Genomic DNA, 9,049 nt, shown 5'->3' with positions numbered 1-9,049 from the left:
TTAATCTATCAAGAAGATTTGAAAATAAATTTCTTGCCAAAGGATAATTTTCTGCATCTGCTCCCTCGCCATTTGCTTTTCCCACTTGTCTTTCACTTGGTGCAAATCCAGAGAAAGCAAAGATGGAAGGAAGGAGGGGAGGAAAAATACTGCTCCGTTTCGTGATCCCTATTTGATCTTCATTCCAGTGAAGTTTGGGTGAAGAATTCCAATTGTCTGTCTCAATTTTAATAAAGTATAACAAATTCTGGAGTCACTGTCTGGACATTGACAAGAACAGGTTTTGAGGCTGACTTTGCACATCAACTCCCCCAACATAAACAATACACTAAATAGTTCATAAACTAGCGACAAGGATGGAATTCGAACCCACGTGTGCAAAGCACAATGGATTAGCAGTCCATTGCCTTAACCTCTCAGCCACCTTGTCAGTTGCACAAGCATAGCTGTCAACTTCAACACAGCTTCTGGCGGTGCAGCCAGCTGTGTAATGATGGAAATATATCTTCTGTCCGGAAATAAAGTTGGGAATGGAGTGGTGTGAAACATTTCCAGACCATGTCCAACACGTTTCTACTCAGTGTGAAAACCCACCACGAAAAGACTGGAACATCCAATCATTTCATCACATCATGATTAACAACACTCAGACACCTGAACCATTAGGTCACTGACGAAGTCATGATGACCGAATTTCTCATGAAATGACAACTGAACTAACTGACTGGAAGAATTGCTTTAACTCCACATGATCAGAGAGACACAGCCTCAGGCCGAATGTCGGGTGAGGTAAGCAGATATCACTGCTTCTGATCTTCACCAGAACAGAGAGTGAGGTGCAACATTGATCATCAAACAGACTGTGAGAGAATACAACAGAATAAAACACATGGAGAGACACTGTGGAATAACAAATCGATTTGATTGGAATGTTGAAATTTTGATTGGAATGGGTAAAACACCAGAAACAGCTGATTAAATTGGGATTCTCATCATTATATTGATCTGGGAAAGAAAAGAGAAACTGATGGAAAGAAGAGACGAAGGAAGAAAAGAAAGGATGGAACTGTTCAATTTTTTCAGTTTTTTCACTCGCCCATCAAAGCTGATAAAAAAAGTTGCAAATAACAGAGAATTTCACCAAAAAGGGAGATTAAATGTTGCTGAAACCTTGGATCGAAGGATGCCCCAACAGATCACCTGTTTAACTGTCTCCCCACATGGGGATTTCAATCAGTCAGCAATATTGTTCTCTGCTTTTTTTGTTAATTGGTCCCAGAACTGTCACTTGGAATTGATATCTGTGTTCCGAATCCTGAATAATAAAATTGTGAGTTTCTCGATATTTTCTGGACACAGTTCCTGCTGAAAGAACTAAGCACTCTTTTCTAATTTACACAATATGAGATACTCACTCACCAAGCCTGCTAAGCTAGCATCCTTGGTGCTGCTCTCTCTTCTCCCAAACTTCATCTCATGTGACTGTTACATCATCACTCTGACAGTGGGAGGGGTTGATCCCACTATCTTCAGCATTAACCCTTTACATCCTTACACCACACTGTCTGTCCAAAAAAAGTGGGTGGAGGGAACTTCCTTCATTTATCAAAACACCAACAACAGCACAGTGGCGCAATGGTTAGCACCACAGCCTCACAGCTCCAGCGACCAGGATTCAGTTCTGGGTACTGCCTGTGTGGAGTTTGCAAGTTCTCCCTGTGTCTGTGTGGGATTCCGCCAGGTGCTCTGGTTTCCTCCCACCTCCAAAAGACTTGCAGGTTGATAGGTAAATTAGCCATTGTAAATTGTCCCTAGTGTAGGTACGTGGTAGGAGAATGGTGGGGATGTGGTAGAGAATATGGGATTAATGTAGGATTAGTATAAATGGGTGGTTGCTGGTTGGCACAGACTCGGTGGGCCGAAGGGCCTGTTTCAGTGCTGTATCCCTAAATAAGAAAAGTCAAATAAAAGCTACCAGTCGTAAATCAACTCAAACCCATTAGAGAGATAGAGGGAGACTGTCAGAGAACTTCCTGCATCCAGTCCTGACCCTGTCACACTCAGCAGCTTCTCACCCAGACCCCATTCTCATCAACACTGTACATTGTTACCGAGACCCTTCAAATACTGTTTATAAAAGGTAGAAAAATTCAAACTTCATCACAGCTAGATTGAATAGAACAAAGTTTAATATCTTCTCTTCGTCACTCGGTAACCACATGAAACAGTCCTTAAATCAGTAGCATAAATTATCAGCTGTAAGAATGTTTGTCATTGGGTTGAATCATTTCTGTGTGAGGAATGTTCCAGCATCATAAACCAGGGGAACGTGCTGACTGAGCTGTGTCTTCATCTCTTCTGGACAGTTCACCCTTCATTCTGCTCTGATTCACTTTCCCAAAGCGGATCTACAGATTCTCAAATCTGGAGACTGGGTTTTCTTATTTTGTTCCTTTTGATTTTTCTTGCTCCTGAATGATAACATATTCCAACCTCGGATCAACCTTGCCCTGTGTCCGTGTCTCGGTTAAATCGACAAATAACGGCACCAACATTCTGAAACATACAACACGGTCACATTCTGCTTCAGTGAGATTAATGCTGAGGCAGATTCCGTGTCGAATGCGATTGTGTACAAATTTCTCTCAAGGAAATTGTGAGTGACCAAGTATTTGCACTGAATTTCTGTGCAAGAAGGGACAGTTTCAAACAGCCATTCCCAAATCACTTCCTTCACAAAGACAAAGACTGTGCTGTCTTAATGTGTGACTCAATTTCACAAATAAATTTGAATTCGAAGTTCAGGAGAAGACAGAGATGTGAATGATTGACAGTGTAATCTTTAAATCATAATTTTCCGTTTCTTCGTTGAAGTGAGGCTCAACCCTAAGCCACTCGAGATCGCGGAGAGCTACAAACTTGGATCCAGAAATCAGAAAAGTAGTGAAACAGTTGGTGAGTACATTGTGACACTGAAGAATTTATCACCATATTGCAACATTGGCATATTCTTAGACCGTACATTATGAGACAGATTTGTGCTTATATTGGTGGATGAGGAAAGATACTAAACACACAAAATCCCAATTTGAGCTCGTGTGTTAGATTGCTCTTTCCACGGAGATAGCATCAAAGAATGCTCATGAATTTCGTCCCATGCCAGTGACAGTAACACACTTCAGAGGAACTTAAACACACTGGTAAAATGGGCTTTCACACAACAGATAAAATTTTACACAGAGAATTGTGAAGTGATACAGTTTAGGAGGAAGAATGAGACAATTTACACCAATCTTTTTTGATCAAGGTTTGAAAAGATTGCGAAGAGCAAACAGGACACTTGGCTTTATTAATAGAGGCATAGAGTAAAAGCAAATAAGTTATGCTAAACCTTTATAAAACACTGGGGATGAATGGCCGACTCCTGCACCTCCACGGAAAGCTTCCACTCCAGGCTCGCGCACCCTCTTCAGGATCACTCCCGCCTCTCCACGCACGGATATCTCCCTCAGGATCAGAGCACAGCTCCACAGTCCTGCCACATCCAGTCGTGAATGGTGGCGGATAATGAAATAACTAACAAGATGAGGAGGCTCCAAAAACATTCACATCCTCAATGATGGTGATGCTAAACACGTCAGTGCAAAAGATGAAGCTGAAGCATTTGCAACCATCTTCAGTCAGAAATATTAAGTGGATTTGATCTGTGCTAATTTCAGCTCCTCATGCTCGCTGGTGCCTTGGTTCTCTGGTGCTAATTTCAGAGTAAATCATGCAGCTTGACAATTGGAGCCAAAGAAAAAGACACAGGAGAGGTTGAAAGTGCCAGTACCTGGGATCGAACCAAGAACTGTTAGTTCAGCACAAACTCAACAAAGGTTTTTCAACAACACACGAAAGCCACCATTCTGGCACTGCTTTGGAAGACAATATATACATTAAAGTGTTTGTAAAAAGTTACAGAACACAACATGTCAGTAATATTCCCCATTGTTTTCTCAGTACTGATGGATTGTGAAGTGGGAGACAGCCAGAAGGCCCACTGTGCCACACTGACCCTGAGCTGTGAGTGAAATTAGATAAAGTTCAATCTTTAGCAGAGAGATTCTGGAGAGAGGTAAGAGTCCTGAATCAAGGAAAGACTTTCTGACACAATAAAAGCAAAACACTGCAGATGCTGGAAATCTGAAATAAAAACAAAAAGTGCTGGAAATACTCAATAGCTCTGGCAGCATCTGTGGTGAGAGAAACAGAGTTAACGTTTCTGGTCTGTGACATTTCATCAGAACTGACACTGGTTAGAAAAGAATTAGGTTTTCAACAAGTGAAGGGGAGGGGCATGTGGGAGAGAACAAAGGGGAAGGTGTTTAATAGTGCAGAGGGCAGGAGAGATTAAATAACAAAGCTGTCCTGGGACAAAGGCAAAGAGTGTGTTAATGCTTGTGGTTGCCTGACACCAGTCATGCTCTGATGTTATTGAACACAATGTTCAATCCACAAGGCTGTAGAGTGCCGAATCAAAAGGTCGGGTGTTGCTCCTCGAGCTTGGGTTGATTTTCACTGCAACACTGGAGCAGGCCAAAGACAGAAATGTTGACATGAGAGCAGGGGGGAGTGTTGAAATGGCAAGCAACCAGAAGCTCAGGGTCATGCTTTCGGCCTGAGCAGAGGTGTTCCACCTAATCTGCGTTTGGTCTCCCCAGTTTAGAGGAGACCGCATTGTGAGCAGTGAATACAGTATACATAATTGAAAGAAGTACAAGTAAATAGCTGCTTCACCTGAAAGGAGTGTTTGGGGCTTTAGATAATGAGCAGAGAGGAGGGAAAAGGGCAGGTATTATATCTCCTGTGATTGCATGGGAAGGTGCCTTGGGAAGGGGACGAGGTGTCAGGGTAATGGAGGAGTGGACCAGGGTGTCGCGGAGGGAACAATCCCTTCAGAATGTTGACAGGGGAGGGGAGGATGCGTTTGGTGGTGGCATCACGCTGGAGGTGGCGGAAATGGTGGAGGATGATCGTTTGGCTGTGGAGGCAGGTGGGGTGGAAAGTGAGGACAAGGGGAACCCTGTCGCAGTTCTGGGAGGGAGGGGAAGGGGGAAGGCAGAGGTTGAGGGTCCTGTCAACTGCACTGGGAGGGGGCGGGGCGGGGGTGTAGTTGAAATCTGGTGATGTTGTTGAATTTAATTTCAAACACTCCTTGAACTCTCTGCTGATGAAGACTGAAAAAGGGAAGAACAACCACACAACAAGGGTCTCAAATCCAAGACCCTGAGATTAAAAGTCTCATGCTCTACCAACTGAGCTAACAAGGCCTGATACAGTACTTCTACTCTGTCTGTTATTGGACGGATGCAGCTGTTGGCGCCACCCTAAGGGCGGGAATTTGTTCCACCAACCATGAAGCAGCTTCCCATCAATTCCCCAGATTATCAGTAAATCCACTTCCAGAAGCCCCAAAGTGTGATATATTCCTCTCACTCATCAATAATAAAATTGAAATCTTTTTACCTTCCAAATGCTGCCAGCTATTTTGTCAGTATTTATTTCTCTCTCCTTTATACTTAGTTCATGCATTTCTTCAGAATTTTTTTTCCAATTATTTCTGAGGGAAGAAATGAACAGATCTGGTAGCTCAAAACTGGGCATCCATGAGGCACTGTGGGTCATCAGCAGCAGCAGAATTGTATTTAAACACAATATGTTACCTCATGGCCTGGCATATACCTCACTCTGCCATTACCATCAAGCCAAGGGACCAATATTGGTTCAATGAAGTGTGCAGGAGGACATGTCAGGAGCAGCACCAAGCAGACCTAAAAATGAGTGAAGCTACAACACAGGATTACTTGCATGTCATATAGCAGAAGCAGCATGCAATAGACAGAGCTGAGTGATCTCACAACCAACTGATCAGATCATAGCTCTGCAGTCCTGCCACATCCAGTCCTGAATGGTGGTGGATAATTAAACAATTAACAGGAGGACGAGTCTCCACAAATATCCCCATCCTTAATGATAGGGGAGATCAGTATATCAGTGCAAAATACAAGGTTGAATCATTTGCAACCATCTTCAGACAGAAGTGCCAAGTAGATGATCCATCTCGGCCTCCTCCTGAAGTCTCCAGCATCACAGGTGCCAATCTTCAGCTAAATCCACTTCACTCCACATGCTATCAAAAAATGGCTGAAGGCTCTGGATACTGACAACATCCTGGCTGCAGTGCTGAAGACTTGTGCTCCAGAACTAGCCACGCCGCCCGCCAAGCTACAACACTGGCATCTACCCAGCAATGTGGAAAATTGCCCAGGTATGTTTTGTATACAAAAGGCAGGACAAATCCAACCTGGTCAATTCCTCCCCGATCAGCCACCTCTTGATCATCAGTAAAGTGATGGAATGTGTCGTTGACAGTGCTATCAAGCAGCACATGCACAGCAATAATCCACTCACCAATGCTCATTTTGGGTTCTGCCAGGGCCACTTAGTTCCTGACCTCATTATGGCCTTGGCCCAAATATGGACAGAAGAGCTGAATTCAGGAGTTGAGGGGAGGTGACAGTGACTGCTCTTGCCAAGGGCATCAAGGAGCCCTTGCAAAATTGAAGTCAATGGCAATCAAGGAGAAAAATCTCCACTGGTTGGAGTCATACCTTGTGCAAAGGAATATGGTGCTGGTTGTTGGTGGCGAATCATCTCAGTACCAGACATCGCTCAGGAGTTCCTCAGGGTAGTGTCCTAGGCCCCAACCGCCTTCAGTTGCTTCAACAATAAACTTCCTTCCATCATCAGGTCAGAAGTGGAAATGTTCACTGATGATTGCAAAATGTTCAGTTGCATTCATAACTCCTCAGATACTGAAGCAGTCCGTGTCCATATGTTGAGAGACCTGGGCAAGATTGGGCTTGGACTGATAAGTGGCAAGTAACATGCACGCCACAAAAATGCCAGGCAATGACCATTTCCAACAAGAGTGAATCTAACCATCTCCCCTTGACATTCAATGATATTACCATTGCTGAATCCTTCACTGTCAACATCCGGGGGATTACCAATTAGCAGAAACTGAATTGGATCAGTCATATAAATACCATAGCTACAAGAGCAGGTCAGAGGCTGGGAATTCTGCTGCAAGTATCTCACCTCCTGTCCACCATCTGCAAGGCACAAGTCAGGAGTGTGATGCAATACTCCCCACTTGCCTGGAAGAGTGGAGCTCCAACAACACCAAAGAAACTCAACACCATCCAGGACAAAGCAGATCACTTGATCAGCACTCCACCCACTACTTCAAATATTCACTTCCTGCACCACCAGTGAACAGTGGCAGCAGTGTGTACCATCTACAAGATGCACTGCAGCAACTCACCAAGCCTCCTTCGACAGCACCTTCCAAACCCCCAACCTCGACCACCTAGAAGGACATTGGATGAATGGGAACACCACCATCTGCAAGCTCCCCTCTAAGTTACACACTGTCCTGACTGGGAACTATATCACCATTCCTTCACTGTCACTGGATCAAAATCTTGGAACTCCCTTCCTAACAGCACTGTGGGTTTACGTACAACACGTGGACAGCAGCAGCTCCAAAAAGGCGGCGAACCACCACCTTCTCAAGGGCAATTAAGGATGGACAATAAAGGCTGCGTTTGCTGACAACGCAACCACCAGGTGGCACAACTCGCTTTCTCCCCCTCCTTCGCACCAGCCACTTCCACACTCCACAGTCGCTCGCTCCAGACCTCGCTGCTCCACCCCCCCTACTTCCCTGGCCGATTGTCTCCCGATCACGTCATCCCATTCTCTGGTCGTTCGCTCACTCCCCACCCCCCACCTCCCCTCCAGCTGCTACCTCAAAGCGGCGCTGCTTCCCTTCTCTCGGCCACTTGCTCCCACGTTTGTCCAGTCTCCACGCGCCGCCAGAAGAAGCAAGGTGAGCTGCAAAGTGTGACGTAGGAGCGAGTAGTGAGTGGCCTATAGGAGGGAAGTGGCACGGCCTAGAGCTAGCGGGTGGAGCGGGGGATGGGGGGCAGAGAGCAAGCGGCCATAGAGCTGGACGACGCGAGTGGGGAACAATTGTCCAGGGGAGCATCGAGGTGTGGAGCGAGCGGCTGAGGGGAGGAAGCGTCGAGGCCTGGAGCGAGTTGCCGAGGGGGGAGATCTCCAGCTTCAAAGTCTCCTACTCAGCCGCTTCCTCCAGCTGAGTGAGGGGCTGGATACCCGATGACGCTTTAGCGCACATGTGCAAAGATGGACCAGGCGCGGAAATGCGATGATGTTGGTGCTGCGCAATGACATCATCCGACGCCTGTGCCACTTAATCCTGGCAAGATGTACCTGTGCCTATGCACAGCTTGGCACCGTCCGATGATGTCAGCGGGCCGCTGCGTTGACAGGAATCATATTGTGTCAGCAAGGCCCACATCCCATGAAAGAATAAAAAAGAGATTTACCACAATGGTAGCAGGGTGAGGGATTTCAGTTATGTGGAGAGATTGGAGAAGCTGGGGTTGTTCTCCTCGGAGCAGAGAAAATTCAGAAGAGATTTGACACATTTGTTCAGTCATGAAGTTCTTCAATAGTTTAAATAAGGAGAAACTGTTTCCAGTGGTAAAAGGGTCAGTAAGCAGAGGACACAGATATCAGGTGATTGGCAGAAGCACCAGAGATGACATGAAGAACCATTGTTTACACAGTTATGTGTTGTGATAAAGAAAGAAAAGACTTGCATTTATATAGCACCTTTACTGACCACTGGACATACCAAAGCACTTTATGAACAATGAAATACTTTTGAAGTGTAATCACTGTTGTAATGTCCGAAATGCAGCAGCTAATACCCACAAACAGCAATGTGATAATGACCAACTGATCTGATTGAGGGGCAAATATTGATCACAACACCAGGGAGAATTGCTCTTCACTTGTTTGAAATTGCAGCATGGGATCTTTTACATTCACCCAAACATGCAGACCAGGTCTTGGTTTAACATCACACCTGAAAGGCAGCACCTGCAACACCCTCAGTGCTGTACTGGAGTGTCAG

General features: G+C 45.3%; 1 non-coding gene across 1 annotated transcript; it reads right to left on the bottom strand.

Annotated features, from left to right (window-relative positions):
• Positions 1-348: 348 nt before the first annotated feature.
• Positions 349-430, bottom strand: trnas-gcu (transfer RNA serine (anticodon GCU)). Its single transcript has one exon. It is a non-coding gene; the product is annotated as a tRNA-Ser (tRNA).
• Positions 431-9,049: the final 8,619 nt, after the last annotated feature.

The sequence above is a fragment of the Heterodontus francisci genome, chromosome 39 (genome assembly GCF_036365525.1).
Source record: "Heterodontus francisci isolate sHetFra1 chromosome 39, sHetFra1.hap1, whole genome shotgun sequence".
NCBI classification, from domain to species: domain Eukaryota; kingdom Metazoa; phylum Chordata; class Chondrichthyes; order Heterodontiformes; family Heterodontidae; genus Heterodontus; species Heterodontus francisci.
Note: the sequence above shows the minus strand (reverse complement) of the source record. Positions and strands in the feature narration are given on the sequence as shown.